This window comes from Bos grunniens, chromosome 24, assembly GCF_055505025.1.
Source record: "Bos grunniens cultivar Pamir isolate PY7600 chromosome 24, Bosgru_T2T1.0, whole genome shotgun sequence".
In the NCBI taxonomy this organism is placed as follows: domain Eukaryota; kingdom Metazoa; phylum Chordata; class Mammalia; order Artiodactyla; family Bovidae; genus Bos; species Bos grunniens.
The window spans coordinates 26,701,574-26,719,212 of NC_141188.1; the positions used below are offsets into that span (position 1 = coordinate 26,701,574).

General features: G+C 42.1%; 1 long non-coding RNA gene across 1 annotated transcript; it reads right to left on the reverse strand.

Annotated features, from left to right (window-relative positions):
* Positions 1 to 437: 437 nt before the first annotated feature.
* On the reverse strand, positions 438 to 17,082 carry LOC147345970 (uncharacterized). Its single transcript, XR_015153775.1, has 2 exons — positions 16,826 to 17,082; positions 438 to 1,680 (listed from the first exon to the last, which is right to left on the reverse strand). It is a non-coding gene; the product is annotated as an uncharacterized LOC147345970 (long non-coding RNA).
* Positions 17,083 to 17,639: the final 557 nt, after the last annotated feature.

Below are 17,639 nucleotides of genomic sequence, written 5' to 3' on the forward strand. Positions count from 1 at the left end.
TTTTGATCTTGCCAAGATGTGTTCTGTAATAATCCGTTATGGGATTTTAAACCTTTGGAGAAAAAAAATTATAGATAAGCCTCCTTGAGAGGCTTTAGACTTCATCTTTAGACCGTAACACAGTGAGTTACAGTCACAAATACAGTTTTCCACCAACACCATTGTTTTGTTGTTTGATAGGTTCGAAGAAAAATGAGGTAGAAGCATGGATCTAGGCGTTTTACCATAATCAACTAAATTTTTTTTAATGAGCCGTTAATTCCCAGATATATCCACACAATTGATAAGTGAATAAGATGAAGTCACAATTACATGAACAGAGCTAAATAAATATAGAACATCATAAAGCATCCTCAATTCACTTGTTTCATTACCATGCTTTGTTAAAGCTTTCCACTATGGGCTAAATGAATCATTACTAGGAGCCATTGAAAGGCTTAGTTAATTCAATTCTGTCATTTATTGTCTACATTGTTCTTGGCACTGTGATAAATGTCATGCAGGTGTCATCAGCTTTTTAAAAATATTTATTTGTCCTGGGCCTTAGTTGTGGCACTTGAGGTTTTGGATGTTGGGCATGTTGTTCAGTCGGCCAGTTGTGTCCAACTCTTCGCAGCACTGTGGACTGCACAGAGCAAGCCAGGCCTCCCTGTGCCTCACCATCTCCCGGAATTTGCCCAAGTTCATGTCCATTGCATCAATAACACCATCCAGACATATCCTCTGACACCCTTGTCTCCTGCCTTCAGTCTTTCCCAGCATCAGGGTCTTTTCCAATGAGTCAGGTGTTTGCGTCAGATGACCAAAGTATTGGAGCTTCAGTTTCAGCATGAGTCCTTCCAATGAACATTCAGGGTTGACTGGTTTGATCTCCTTGCTGTCCAAGAAACTCTCAAGAGTCTTCTCTAGCACCACAGTTTAAAACCATCAATTCTCAGCATTCTGCCTTCTTTACAGACCAGCTCTCACAACCATAAATGACTGCTGGAAGACCATAGCCATGACTATATGGACCTTTGTCAGCATGGTTATCAAGAGGTTCTTTAGTTCTTCTTCACTTTCTTCCATTAGAGTGGTTATCATCTGGGCATGGGGGATCTTTAGTTGCAGCATATGGGATCTAGTTCCCTGGGGCTTCCCAGATGGTATTAGTGGTAAAGAACTTGCCTCCCAGTGCAGGAGACATAAGAGACATGCGTTGGATCCCTGGGTCAGGAAGATCCCCTAGAGGAAGGCATGGCAACCCACTGATCAGGGATCAAACTTCGCCTCCTTGCAATGAGTCCAGGTGGTCCAGTCTTAGCCACTGGACCACTGGGGAAGTTATAGGTATCATGACCTTTGCTCTCAATTCATTTATACTTTTGGTTGTCTATCAAAATGATAGAACAAAAAAATATTTGCCAAAGTATCAATCTTAAATTTTTCATTAACAGTGACTATGATGCAGAAGATGAATAATTGGATTTGTACAGACTTGAAATGGGTCTTAATGTACATCTTTAAACAACAATTCCTAGAATAATACTGAATTATGTGTCCAGTAAGCAGCAAATTCCCTCCACCACCAATCTACAGTGTTTGGCATTATTTTCTTCCTTTCATCCATAGCAAAAACAGTAGAAGTGGAAGCAGACAGGCTAATTTTATCTTCAGATTTCTTCGGAGGAGGAAAAGCACCTGATGGGAGAGATATCTAATAACAATAGTCCCCAAGTGCTTTTTAAATTCTCTCATAAAATGGTTCTTGGGTTCCAAATTTCACATTTTTGATACTGTATTCCCAATCATATTTTACTTATTTTGATCACTTTAGGAAGCAAAATGCTTTTTCTACTTAGTAAATGTTTCCCTTTACTCATTGAGAATTGTTAATTAGAACATTAATTTTGTGACTTTTATTTCATTCTTTCTCAGTAATGGCAGCCTTCCTCAATGCACTAATCCAAACACATTTGTATTGCTTTTCATATACTCTCTGACTCAGGTAAGTCATTTGGCTTACATGTATGTGTATAGTTGGCCATATGTGGAAATCCATCAAGAGTGTGGGTATAAGAAAACTGTAGTCATCTTTTGAGAGTTAAGCTTAGAAAAATAAACCATAAATGCCAAAATACATAACCTTCTGTCTTGGCAGCTTTTTATATGAAAAGCTACTTGATATTTTTATGGCAATGTCACAGATTTACTCAAGATCCATTCAGCTGTGTAAATAAAATGTCCTCAGGTTTGGGGAACAGTAGGGGGAAAACTCTAAATGTTAGACCAATTTATAAACTTAGTCCGTTGAAATAATTTAAACATTTCCTCAGCCCCTCTCTCTCAGTCAGCTATCCTCAAAATGACATGTGGGAAGATAAAAAGAAAGACAAAGGGTAGTTGGCATGAACTTGAGACACTACTCTGGAATCTTGGTCCTAAGAGCTACAAAGTCTCCTTAAATTCTCGCTGGACTTTTCTACAGAAGAGGATCATTTTGACTGTTCTCTGAGATGAAAGTCTTGGGCGTTCTGTTGCTGGTAACATGCTGGTGAGGGCTACTCTGGCCTGTCCTAGCTGGGTCATGGCCCGGTCCTGTGCCCTGGTTGATTTCATCTCACCAATGCTGTAGAACCTTCTAGATCTCTGCCACTGTCATCTTCTGGTTTCTTGATCCTCAATGCAGCAGGTCCCTCATGTTCTCAAGACAACTATACTCCACTGCATCTCCAGGGTCCCTCCCCTCTGTCTCTGGGAGGAAGACTCATTGTATGTCATTGGATTTGCCTGAAGTGCTGACCCATAGGTTGGTTCTGCCCAGCCTATGAGGCAATGTGCTTTCAGCTCCCCAGCCCTCAGCTGTCCTCTCAACCTATCTAACACATCTTTCTTCTCTCTTTTCGAACTAGAAGTCTGTCCGTGAAAATCAATCAATCTAAGAAAGAAATGGAAATTTTTATTCAAGCTAAATTTGAGAATTATAACCTGGGAACAGCTTCTCAATAAGCCCTGAGATATACAATTGACTATTACTCAGCCATAAACAAGGAACAAAAATTGGGTCATTTGTAGAGATGTGGATGGACCTGGAGTCTGTCACACAGAGTGAAGTAAGTCAGAAAAAGAAAAGCAAATTTCGTATATTAATTCATGTATGTGGAATTTAGAAAAATGATAATGATGAACATCATTCCAGGGCAGGAATCGAGATACAGACACAGAGAACCAATGTGTGGACATGGCAGGGGAGGTAGGGGGAGGGCGGGATGAATTGGGAGATTAGATTGGACTTAAATGCACTACCATGGGCTTCCCAGGTGGCTCAGTGGTAAAGAATCCACCTGCCAATGCAGTAGACACAGGTTGGATCCCTAGGTCCAGAAGATCCCCTGGAAGAGGAAATGGAAACCCACTCCAGTATTCTTGCCAAGAAAATTCAATGGACAGAGGAGCCTTCTGGGTTACAGTCTATAGGATTGCAAAGAGTCAGACGTGACTGAGCAACTGAGGGCACACACGGATACACTGTGCCGTGCTGTGCTGAATCACTCAGTCATGTCTGACTCTTTGCAACCCCATGGACTGCAGCCCGCCAGGTTCCTCTGTCCATGGGGATTCTCCAAGCAAGAATAATAGAGTGGGTTGTCATGCCCTCCTTCAAGGGAATCTTCTCAACTCAGGGATCAAACCCAGGTCTCCTGCAAAGCAGGCAGATTCTTTACTGTCTGAGCCACCAGGGAAACCCAGCGAGTACACTACCAGGTGTAGAATAGCTAGCTAGTGGGAACTTGCCATATCACACAGGGAGCTCAGCTCCGTGCTCTGTGATCACCTATGGGGGTGGAATGGAGAGGCTGGAGGTGGGAGAGGGAGGAGATATACATATGCATATAGCTAATTCACTTTGTTGTACAGCAGAAACTAGTGTGACATTGTAAAGCAATTATACCTCAATAAACAAATTAGTAAATAAAATAAAGAAAGCTCTGAGAACTGTTCCACCTGTTAGAAATTAAGGCACAGTTATATGAGTTTTCTGAGACAGAGGGCAGTACATCAAAGGATGTGATATTAACATTTTACATAACCCAGATCTAAGCATCCTCGTGGTGGGTCATGTGAGCCCTTACAAGATCAAGGAGGAATGTTGTCTTTTAAAGAGTTGTCTTGATGATGCTAAGAGAATGTTGCTTTTTATGGTTGAACAGGTGTTTCCTGCTAATGGGGGAACTTTTGTTGATGCATGATGCAAATACACAATGCACAGTGGGAGGAGAGAGGAGGCCAAAGGGCAAAGAAAACTTTTTTATGTTTAAATTTTTGTATTGCCAAAAAATATGAATTATATTTCACAATCCCCTGGACTGGAAAGAAAGGACCTTTCCCCTGCCATTTATGGCTGATGGGCCGACTGGGGTGCTCCCATATGTAAAGCTCTTCAGTCAAGTCTACTAGGCCAGGAATTAACATACTAAAGGGGGAAACAAATATATTTAGAAAATTAATTTCTCTCTTGATAAAGCCTAGCTTTGTCTTATTACAAAATCTTCAAAGCTCGTTTTGTGGTAAAAGTAATTGCCTTGGAAGAGGTGAGTGGGGAAGCTGGGAGATGGAATAGGAGGGAGGCTCACTTTTCGCTATCTACCCTTTAGTATCTATTTAAATTGGTATCATGTGGAGTCATGATGTTCAGCTGATTGGCACCAGCGCAGCTCTACGAGTCCTTTCCAGCCTGGCCCATTCTGACTGGTCACTAGTCTGTCCTGAAGGGGCATTTGATTCCAGTTGTTAAATATTTTCAATATTACTCCTGACGATGTACATAAATAACCTATTCACTGAAGGCATATAATATTTTTAAGCTTTTTTTTTAAGTAAAGTTCTTTTCATTCCTGTTGAATTAATACTAATCAGCAGTGGCTACACGACTGGAAAAGGTTAGTTTTCATTCCAATCCCAAAGAAAGGCAATGCCAAAGAGTGCTCAAACTACCACACAATTGCACTCATCTCACACTCTAGCAAAGTAATGCTCAAAATTCTCCAAGCCAAGCTTCAGCAATACGTGAACCGTGAACTTCCAGATGTTCAAGCTGGATTTAGAAAACACAGGGGAACCAGAGATCAAATTACCAACACCCACTAGATCATTGCAAAAGCAAGAGAGTTCCAGAAAAACATCTACTTCTGCTTTATTCACTACACCAAAGCCTTTGACTGTGGATCACAACAAACTGTGGAAAAGTCTTCAAGAGACAGAAATACCACCTTACCTGCCCCCTGAGAAATCTGTATGCAGCTCAAGAAGCAACAGTTAGAACTGGGCATGGAACAGACTGGTTCCAAATTGGGAAAGGAGTACATCAAGGCTGTATATTGTCACCCTGCTTATTTAGCATATATGCAAAGTACATCACTCGAAATGCCAGACTGGATGAAGCACAAGCTGGAAGCAAGATTTCTGGAAGAAATATGAATAACCTCAGATATGCAGATGACACCACCCTTATGGCAGAAGGCAAAGAACTAAAAGGCCTCTTGATGAAAGTGGAAGAAGAGAGTGAAAAAGTTGGCTTAAAACTCAACATTCAGAAAATGAAGATCATGGTATCCGGTCCTATCACTTCATGGCAAATAAATGGGGAAACAATGGAAACAGTGAGAGACTATTTTTTTTTGGCTCCAAAATCCCTGCAGATGGTGACTGCAGCCATGAAATTAAAAGATGCTTGCTCCTTGGAAGAAAAGCTATGAGCAACCTAGACAGTATATTAAAAAGAAGAGACGTTACTTTGCCGACAAAGGTCAGTTTATTCAAAGCTATGGTTTTTCCAGTAGTCGTGTATGGATGTAAGAGTTGGACTGTGAAGAAAGCTGAGTGCCAAAGAATTGATGCTTTTGAACTGTGGTGTTGGAAAATACTCTTGAGAGTCCCTTGGTCTGAAAGAAGATCTAACCAGTTAAACCTAAAGGAAATCAGTCCTGAGTATTCATTGGAAGGACTGATGCTGAAGCTGAAATTCCAATACTTTGGCCACCTGATGCAAAGAACTGACTCATTGGGTAAGACCGTGATGCTGCGAAAGATTGAAGGCAGGAGGAGAAGGGGCCGTCAGAGGATGAGATGGTTGGATGGCATCACCAACTCGATGGACACGAGTCTGAGCAAGCTTTAGGAGTTGGTGATGGACAGGGAAGCCTGGCATGCTGCAGTCCACGGGATCACAAAGAGTCGGACACAACTGAGTGACTGCATTGAATTAATACTTATTACTTCTTTTTCCCACTTCACTGCAATATTTGCGCACGCATGTGCACTCATGCGCACACGCGCGCACACACACAGACACACACACACACACACACACAGAAGGATGCCTCAGGCTGGGGTATGAGAGTCAGGGGTACTGGCAGCAGCAGTCCTGGAAGGTGCCCCCTAGCATAGGTCTTCCGAATTTACCTGTTTAGTCTACCACAGTTTGGAACAGTTAAATTTCAAGTCCTCATAAATGCCATTATAAATATGCATTTCGATGCTATTTACCTGAATTTAACTTCATATCAGCAGTGTTTCTATACACTATTGTGTGTGTGTGTACTTAGTCACCCAGTTGTATCTGACTGTTTGCGAATGGACTGTAGCCCGCCAGGCCCCTCTGTCCATAGGGATTGTCCAGGCAAGAATACGGAGTGGATAGCCACTCCCTTCTCCAAGGAATCTTCCCAACCCAGGTTTCTCACATTGCAGGCAGATTCTTTACCATCTTAGTCACCAGGAAGCCCATATACCTCAAGCCCCTTCATGAATATGCCTGAATCCTTACCTTAAAACATCCCCAGTTTAGCTGTTTAGAGGGACACTACTGTGGGAAAGATCCCCTGTGTTCTCCCTTGGAGCAAATAATAAACTCTTTCTTCCCTATCTTTGGCTTGGTTGTGTCTATTGGCTCAGTACCCACCAAGAGGTGAACTCAGTTTTCAGATAACATGAATGCACTTAATGGAGAGTGACAAGAATATAGGGATCTCAATTCCATATTCTTGAAGGGTGACAGTCACAAATTGGGACTATACATACAATCAATTGTAATGTGAAGGCTATAGAGCTGTCATTTTAAATAACAGTCCTATTAGTAGCCCCATTGGGCCTATATATATTGTGAAATAAAGGCTCCATGTTGCAACTGATTAACATAGAGGTATGTATAGTCCCAACTTGTGACTGTCACACTTTCAAGAATACGGAATTGAGATCCCTATATTCTAGTCACTCTCCATTAAGTGCATTCATGTTATCTGAAAACTGAGTTCATCTCTTGGTGGGTATTGAGCCAAAAGACACAATCAAGCCAAAGATGGGGAGGAGAAAGAGTTTATTAGTGTCAGCAAGTAGGGAGAACACAGGGGATCTTTCCCATCCTAGTGGCCCTCTAAACAGCCAAACTGGGGAAGATTTAAGCTAAGGGTACATTCATATTCATGAAGGGGCTTGAGCAGAGGAGAGTTCAGCCTAGAATTCAGGCAAAGGTTGACAGAGTCCAAGATTTAGTTGATTGAAGTCAGGAAAGTCAGCCTTACATTTCCATCCTGCACTTGGTTGGGGGCCTTGATTATTGTCACACTGAAAGATACATCTTTATGTATATCCCATGAGGAGTAACTAGGACTCCACTTTATCACTGTACTTTTCTCTGTTCCTGCATTCCGTTGTTCCCTTAAGATCATTACTGAGACCTGTCCAAGGGCAATCATTGTGGCCAGACCCAGATTATAAAATATCTTAGGCCAAAATGGCTTAAGTCAAGAAAGCCATTCCTGGTTCTCTTTCTCTGGGGACTCCCTTATTTATCTGCTTACATTAACTTGGAAGGTATGTTAACAGGAACTAACAACCAGCCACCTCCTTCCTTCCCCAAGCAGAGGAAGCCAATCCACAGAGGGCAAAGAGGCAGCAAAACAGACATTCTGAATGCAGCTCATTTGTCCCACTGGATAAGCTATGCTGTCCTCAGAGGCAGAGCCATAGATTAAACCAGAAATGGCAATAAATGTCAACAAATCAACTCACATTCCAAATTTTCTTTGATGTTGTTTTACTGATGTTTGAGAAAAAGATACAAATTTGGAGAAAAAGATACCTGTCCCTGTCCTTCCTTCTAAACCACCTTCTCCCTTCCTCCTCTTTCGTTTGCTTCACACATTTATCTTCTGGGCATTGTTCCGGAGAAGGCAATGGCACCCCACTCCAGTACTTTGCCTGGAAAATCCCATGGATGGAGGAGCCTGGTAGGCTGCAGTCCATGGGGTCGCTAAGAGTCGGACACGAATGAGCGACTTCACTTTCACTTTTCACTTTCATGCATTGGAGAAGGAAATGGCAACCCACTCCAGTGTTCTTGCCTGGAGAATTCCAGGGACGGAGGAGCCTGGTGGCTGCCGTCTATGGGATTGCACAGAGTCGGACACGACTGAAGTGATTTAGCAGCAGCAGGGCATTGTTCTGTCCTGGGCTCACAGCCAGGACAAAGGCAACTTTTACAAAAAGACTAGTTCCAGTATAAAATTGAAGTCAAAAGCTTGACAACAGATTTTAAAAGCAAACAAAGGCTAATTTTTAAGGTATAGAAGAAACCTCCAGAACATAAATACTCTCTGTTCATAAAGTTAATGATTCCAGTCATTTCCCCTTCACACACATATATTTGTACTTCCTCAAAAGGAGATCCTGGGAGTAGGAAATAGCAACCCACTCCAGTATTCTTGCCTGGAAAATCCCATGAACAGAGGAGCCTGGCGGGCTACAATACAGTCCTTGGGGTTGCAAAGAGTAGGTCATGACTGAGCATCAGAGCACACGCACTAAAGGATACAATCCAAAGCCCCTTCCAGGTAGGCTTCTAGAGGCAATGTCATAAGTCTACTCTTTCTCCAGTGCATTATCTCTTACTTCTTCCTTTAGTTGAGTTTTAATCTAGTTCAGTTTTTTGTTTGTTTGGCTGGCTACATCCTGTGGCTTGTGGGATCTTAGTTCCCTGACCAAGGATTGAACCCGTGTCCTTGGCAATGAGAGCACAGAGCCCCAACCACTGGACTGCCAGGGAATCCCCCTGGGTCAGTTTTCATATCTCATCATCCTGCTGTCTTTTTTAAAAATAATTTTTTTTTTTTAAATTTTTGACCATACTCCACAGCATGTGGGAATCTTAGGTCCCACACCAGGGATCCAACCTGCGCCCCCTGCACTGGAAAGTGGAGACTTAACCACTGGACCACCAAGGAAATCCTCAACCTGCAGTCTTAGACTAAGTCATAAATGTAATCCCTATCCACCACCCCTTAAGTACCACAATGCAGAACAAATACAACTACAACAAGAACTTCCATTTAGAACGTGGAGAGAGGAGAAGAAACCATAGACTATGCAGTGTCTGCTGTTGTACAGAGTTAATGAAGCAAAGCAGGGAACCACTGAGTCCCGTGAGCATCGTTTGGTTGACTTGACAGTGGTGAGGACCCTATTGTCAATGAATTGGACTCTCTGATACTGCTGGCTGAGATCATTACTGTTGTCAGGGGAACACCTTAAAGGACCTTAGAGTAGACTCTCCTGTATGAGAAGGGAGGGGTCTATTTCATTTGCAATTACATTTTGTCAAAAGTATTGGATGTAAAAATGAGACTCTTCTTGATGAGACGAAGGGATAGTTCGGGAGTTTGGGATCGACATGTGCACACTGCTGTATGTAAAATGCATAACCAACAAGGACCTACTGTATAGCACAGGGAACTCTTCTCAATGTTATCTGGCATCCTGGAGGGGAGGGAAGTTTGGGGGAGAATGGATACATGTCTAGGTATGGCTGAGTCCCTTTGCTGTCCACTTGAAACTGTCACAACATTGTTAATTGACTATACTCCAATACAAAATAAAAAGTTAAGGGGATTCCCTGGTAGTACAATGGCCTGGACTCTAAGCTCCCAAAGCAGGGGGCCTGGGTTCAATCCCTGGTTGGGGAGCATGGATCCTGTATGCTGCAACTAAGACTTTGCACAGCCAAATAATTTTAAGTTAAAAAAATATATAAGACCCTTCTTGAGACCTAGGAATTAGGATATTCTGCCCGGTTGATTTTATTTATTTATTTTTAAAAATCAACTTTATTGAGGTATTATTTAAATACAATAAAATGCATCTAATTTGATCATCTTTGATGAATTTTCATAAATTTTGCCCCATTGATTTTAATGAACCACAGGCCTATTATACAGGTTAGGTAAGTTTCTGCTGGTGCTACAGTTCTGATAAAACTTTAGTCTTCTGTTTATCAGTTTCATTTTCGGGGAACTTCCTGAAAGTAAACACCAAAAAAATGTGTCAGGTCACAGGCTGCTAAATTAGAGACAAGTCTGGGTGGCCTCATAGATTTCCTATTTGTTAGCAGCAACTCTGAGGATAACACATATACAGGGCACTGTTTGACAAACTGTCTCAGAGTGAATGAAAAAACAGACTGGGCTCACAGAAAACTCTTCTCTATCTTTTATTTATTTATTTAAAAAAATTTTTTTTTTCTCTATCTTTTAGAACTGAGGTCCTCAGCCTGTTAGAAATGGATGCAGAGCAGGAAGTGAGCAGTGAGCAAACAATTGAAGCTTCATCTGCCATTCCCCATCGCTCCCCATTGCTCCCATTACTGCCTGAACCATCTCCAGCCCCACCATGAAAAAATTGCCAAAAAGGTTGGGGACCGCTGTTCTAGAGTATCACCCTGCCCCCACACTGAATTCCAGTCCAGTGTACTTTGCCATGCCCCTCCCCACATCCTGTTTGTCAGGAGGGGAGCCAGTGTGGGGCCCTGTGGTGTAGCCCAGGGAGTCAGGTACCCCAGATCTGCCATTAATCCCTCCCCAGTGGCCAAGATCTCACACTTTCTCAGTCAACATTTTAGTCTTATACAGAGAAAGGGAAGTGAATCAGGGAACTTGACTTCTTCACTTCAGTCTAGCAAATGATTCCTTTCTTCTTCCTTTTAAAATTTTTTATTTATTTATTTGGCTGGCTCCAATCATTCTGGGGGCTTCCCTGGTGGCTCAGTGGTGAAGAATCTGCAAAGCAGGAGATGCGGGTTCAACCTGTGGGTGGGGAAGATCCCCTGGAGGAGGAAATGGCAACGCACCCCAGTATTCTTGCTTGGGAAATTCCATGGACAGAGGAGCATGGGCTATATATAGTCCCTGGGGTTACAAAAGAGTCGGCAGGATTCGGGGTCCACCTGCTTTTATCCAAACTGAAGTTACCATCCTCCACACTGAGTTGGGGCAAGGGGGGCGGGGGTGGGTCTTAGTTTCTGAGAAGTGTATCAGATTGCTCTGCACACCCTGCCTCGTCACTTGGCCTTTCCTTTGTTTCTGTATTCCCTCATTTCCTTGATGGGTAACTGTCTGAGCCTGCCCTTTGGGACTCAAAGAAGGTCTAAGAAGCTGAAGCCTTTTTCTTACGAACAAGAAATGAGGGGATACAGAAAGACCGTACCTGGGAGGGCCATAGGATCCAGCTCAGTTTCAGCAGCTCAGTCATGTCCGACTCTTTGCTACCCCATGGACTGTAGCCCACCAGGCTCCTCTGCCCATGGGATTTTCCAGGTCAGAATACTGGAGTGGGTTGCTATTTCCTTTTCTATGGGATCTTCCTGACCCAGGAATCCAGGAACCCAACCTGCTTCTCCTGCACTGGCAGGCGGATTCTTTACCACTGAGCCACCTGGGAAGCTCACACCAGTTTCAATAGTACCCATAATGAAAACAAGAACTGCCTTCTTTTCCCAAACATCCCATCAAAAATCCTATAAAGAAGTGATATTAACTTAGACTGGCGACTCAAATCAGTAAATCTAAGAGAACATACACCCGATGCAAATGCGGAAAAAACAAGTAAACAAAGCTGTGTACTCTAAGTTTCACCTTAAGTCTGGAGAGAGATCTGTGGGTGAAAAAAATAGTAACAGGGAGGAGCATTGTTCAGTCTCTATATTTAAACCTTTTATTTTGGATGCTCAAGGGCTTCACCAGTGACATGACAGTTCTTTCCTAAATTTCAGCAATGATTATAATTTCCCAAACTGGGTGTCATAAAACTATATATTTGGTATATAAATTGGCATTTGGTTTACCCACATACCAATTTTGTTTGTTTGTTTATTGTGGTAAAAAAAATGTAACATAAAATTTTCCATTTTAACCATTTTTAACTGTGTGGTGCAGTAATGGTAACTCTATGTACCTTGTTATGCAACAGGTCTCCAGAACTTTTTCATCTTGCAAAACTGAAATTTTATATCCATTGAACAACTCCTATTTTCCCCTTTCCTCTGCCCCCTAACAACCACCATCCTATTTTCTAAGAGTTTGACTATAAATAAAATAATAATTAAAAAAAATCTTTATTACAAATTTTTGGCTGCATTGTGCAGCTTGCAGGATCTTAGTTCCTCAATCAGGGATCAAACTCATGCCCCCTGCAGGGGAAGGGAGGAGTCCTAACTACTGGACCACCAGAGAATTCCCCTAAAGTAGTTTTTGCTTTTGTTTTAATATTTATGTATTTATACGGCTGTGTTGGGTCTTAGTTGCGGCACGTGGGATCTCTGATCTTCACTGAGGCATGCAAACTCTTAGCTGTGGTATGTGGGAACTACTTCACTGACCAGGGATTGAACCTGGCCCCCTGTGTTGGGAATGAGGAGCCTTAGCCACTGAACCATTGGGGAAGTCTCCACTAAGGTAATTTTAAAACCAAAACACCTCAAGACTGAATTTTCTGGAAAACACACTCTTGAAATACTGTCAAAGGATAGTATGGTTTCACAATAAGACTTTGATCTTCTTGCATGTGTTATTAAGAATGTGTCAAGGGGACAAGGTGTAATACATTTAGAGGCATATGAAAATATAGTAGATATTAGATCTAAATATTTCCTTTGTTTTATCTGATTACCTAGGTTTTGTTTAGTCGCCTAGGTTAACTTTACAGCAAATTAATATATTGTATAATCGGGAGCAAGTTAAACTCAGCAACTATAATATATAATGTACAGTTGTCCTTCAGAATTAGCAAGATATGAATGAAGGTGACATAATACTGCTTGTCGTTCAGGAGCGGTATTTCTGGACTGAATGGCTGCTTTAGAATTCTCTCTAGAAGAAAAGCGGTCTAGTAGTTTGGCCCAATTGACAAATGTATCTCTAAAGAGAAGAGCTGCATCTGGCCTGAAGACCTTCTTCATTAAGAACATCTTGCTTATGCTTCTCAAACTATAATTTGTTCACTAATTTATCATCAGATATTTGAAAAGTGTTAGTTGCTCTCTCGTTTCTGACTCTACGTGATGTCATCGACTGCAGCCCACCAGGCTCCCCTGCCCGTGAAATTCTTCAGGCAAGAATATTGGAGTGGATAGCCATTCCCTTCTCCAGGGGTTCTTCCCAATTCATGGATCGAACCTGGGTCCCCCACACTGCAGGCAGGTTCTTTACCATCTGAGCCACCAGGGAAGCCCCTCATCAGATATGTATTAAGTGCCTATAGATCCATGGCACTGTGCTAAGTTCTGGGGAAATAGTAATGAGTAAATTCAACATAAAGTTGCTCTTGTTATCGTAATTTTGCCCCCTCTCCCTGCCACAAAGACTTTACTAGAGAAAAAAATATATACTGAGGAGCTAACAAGAGTATTCTGATCATTTGCAGCCACTCATTTTTCCACTCAACAAACAAGCTGTTACGGTCTGATTTTGTGCTCCCTCAAATGCCTATGTTGAAACCCCTAAGCTCCAATGTAATGGTTTGGAGACAGGGTCTTTAGGAGGTAATGAGGGTAAGATGAGGTACCCTCATGATGGGATTAGTACCCTTATAAGACACACCAGAATGCTTGATCACTTGCTCCCTCTCTATGCCATGTGAGGACACAGTGGGAATGTGACTGTCTGTAAGCCAGGAAGAGAGCCCTCACCAGAAACTAAACTCTAAAGATCCTTGATGATAGAATTTCTGTCTCCAGAATTGTGAGAAAATAAATTTCTGCTTAAGCCGCACAGTGTATGGTGTTATGATGTGACAGCCCTAGCAAATTAACACATGTGTATTAAGCTGAAGGACTGATGCTGAGGCTCTAATACTTTGGACACTGATTCGAAGAACTGACACATCAGAAAAGACCCTGATGCTGGGAAAGGTTGAAGGCAGGAGGAGAAGGGGACGACAGAGGACGAGATGGTTGGATGGCATCACCGACTCGATGGACAAGAGTTTGAGAAATCTCTGGGAAATGGTGAAGGACAGGGAAGCCTGGTGTGCTGCAGGCCATGGGGTTGCAAAGAGTCAGACATGACTGAGCGACTGAACAAGGACTACTGAGCTTATAGTAAGGCCCTGTGACTGTAACCCTCACCCTTAAGGAACTCCCAATCTCATGAGTATCAGAAATATAAACAAAGGAATACAATATGGTAGCTGTAGCAATTGGAGGTGTGGTCTAGAGATAGTGTGGTCTAGTGATATAAAGGGTGGTGTGATCGACTCTGCTTGGATGGCTCAAAGAGGACGTCTTCTCAGAGAAATTACGAAATTTATTACAAGTGGAGGTAAGGTGCCACTACCAGGTTGCTCTGGAGTGTGTACATTATGCCACCACCACCACAATGCGCCAGTTCCTCCACATCTTCTCTGCATGGGGGACCATCAGTTGAGAAATTTTAATAGACCGATTCACAAAATATTTACTGAGAGCTTACATTGTATCAGACATTGCGTTAGGATGGAAAACATCATTATAGAGTTCAAATGAATGTTTTTAATGACTATATTTGCACATGTTTTATATCTGGGCTTTATTATTTATTTCTCTTGATTCTTAGTTCAGTTCAGTTCAGTCTCTCAGTCAAGTCTGACTCTTTGTGACCCCAAGGACTGCAGCACGCCAGGCCTCCCTGTCCATATTTCTGTTATTGCATACTTATTGTTACGGGCTGAATGTTTGTGGCCCCAGTGAAATGGAGTATTTCCTGCCATATCAATAAACAAGGATGTCACAGCCACCAGCGATTCCAATTGTGAATTTCTGAGCCTGAAGGAGTCCAGGAAAAACAATGTCTGCTATCTGGCAGCCATCAGCCACTCCCCACGGTTAGCACTGGCCCCAGATTGCTGAGATGCATATAAAAGGAATGATTTCAGTAAGACCAGACTGTTGGATCTTTCTATACACAGAAAAATGCTAAATTCCTTAACTTGAAATATCTGGTTTTCCTTAATTAACTGTAACCTTTTGATATTCAGACCACCTGCCCCATGTTGCAAACTTCTATGTAACCTGACTCCCCCACTCCCAACAGTTCTCTCAGGGTCACTTGAGATCCTATCTCTGGGGTTTGAAGTCCTAAAAATTCCCACCAAACAAAACAACACTCAACTTCTAGGTTGTGACTATTTTTTTAGTCTGCACTCCCAAAATTCGTGTTGCAGTCCTAACCCTGCATGTGATGGTACTTGATCTTCCCAGCCTCCAGAACTGTAAGAAATAGATGTCTGTTATTTAAGCCACCCAGCCTATATGGTTAGTGGCTTCCCTGGTGGCTCAGATGGTAAAGAATCAGCCTGTAATGTAGGAGGCTTGGGTTCGATCCCTGGGTTGGGAAGATCCCCTGGAGAAGGAAATGGCAACCCACTCTGGTATTCTTGCCTGGAGAATTCCATGGGCAGAGAATCCTGATGGGCTACAGTCCATGGGGTCTCAAAAGAGTCAGACACAACTAAAGTGACTTAGCGCACACGCACACACACACACACACACACACACATATACCTGATGGGCTACACAATCCATGGGGTCTCAAGAGTCAGACACAACTAAAGTGACTTAGCGCACACGCACACACGCACACACACACACACACACCTGATGGGCTACAGTCCACGGGGTCTCAAGAGTCAGACACAACTAAAGTGACTTAGCGCGCACACACACGCACACGCACACACACACACACACCTGATGGGCTACAGTCCACGGGGTCTTAAAAGAGTCAGACACAACTAAAGTGACTTAGCGCGCACACGCACACACACACACACGCACGCACACATACCTGATGGGCTACAGTCCACAGGGTCTCAAAAGAGTCAGACACAACTAAAGTGACTTAGCATGCACACACACACATGTATTTTTTCCATTATGGTCTATTATAGGATATTGAATATAGTTCCCTGTGCTATACAGTCGGACCTTGTTGTTTTTGTATTTTATATGTAATAGTTTGTTGATCCCAAACTCCAAATATGCTTCCCCCACCTCATCTCCCCTTTGGCAAACTTAAGTTTGTTTTCTACATCTGTGAGTCTGTTTTCTAAATAAGTTCTTTTGTATCGTGTTTTAGATTTCACATAAGTGATAATCATATGGTATAAGTGATATCAGGTATAAGTGATATCACATATAAGTGATATCATTTTTTTTCTTTTTCTCTGATTTACTTCATTTAGTACGATAATCTCTAGGTTCATCCATGTTGCTGCAAACGGCATTCTTTCATTCTTTTTTTAACAGCCTATGGTATTTTCTGATAGTCAGTTAACCTGACCAAGACACTTATCTACTGAGGTATTTTTACAAACTAACTTACACTTCTGCTTAGTTTCATAAAGACTTAGCCAGATTACAGGGTTTTAATGTTTTTATCACTCTTATGAACTTTATGTGATAAAAACATTATGTTTTTACATGTCTTTTTATTATCAATAACTATGATAGTATAGACAGCAGAAATATCTACCGAGTACTTACCATGAGCCACTGTTTTGGATGTTGTCTTAAGATGTACGTTAAGATGTTGGTAAGTTAGTGCAGTGTACCTGCACTCAAATAATTTATATTCTGGAGAAGGAACACACTCAAAAAAAGAAAAAAGAAAGAAAGAAAATAAACATATACACCAATTTCAAATTCTAACAGCAGTTAAGAAGAAACTATTGAAGGACAGGCTCTATCAAGGACAGAACAGGCTCTCATCTTGGAAGCAGGACTCTGTCTCGGGCCGGACTGTGGACTTTGACCTGTATGCCCAGTATCTATGGAAACGACAAACCAACTGGAAAACCTGGCCCCTGGAAGGAAGAGCCCCAGGGCTCTCCGTTGCCTAAAAGAATACCCTAATTATCTGTGTAACCGAATAGAATCATACATTCTACTATGCTTATTGGGGTATGACCAGAGGCCTATTGATAATTGTCCACTATTAACTACCTAGGCTTAAGGCATATGAATCACGGGTTAACTTTGATTGTATCTTTCTTTTTCCTTTGTTCAGACTAGTTTCAGGGAAACTTATACACTTAGGGTATATAAGGTTTTCACAAAAAACTGCTCGGGGTCCTTGGCTAAGAGGAGACCCTGTCTTGGGCCCGCTGGTGTAATAAACTGCACTCCACTATCTGCATTGTTCTGAGTGAGTTTGTTTCCCGGAACACGTGGCTACCACACTGTAATAGGATATAGACAAAAGAGGGAAATGACTTTGGCTAGAATTATGAGGAAAATCCTTTTTAAGAAGATGACAATTGAGCTGGGAGTTTAATGACTAGAAGGCAGCCATGTCAAA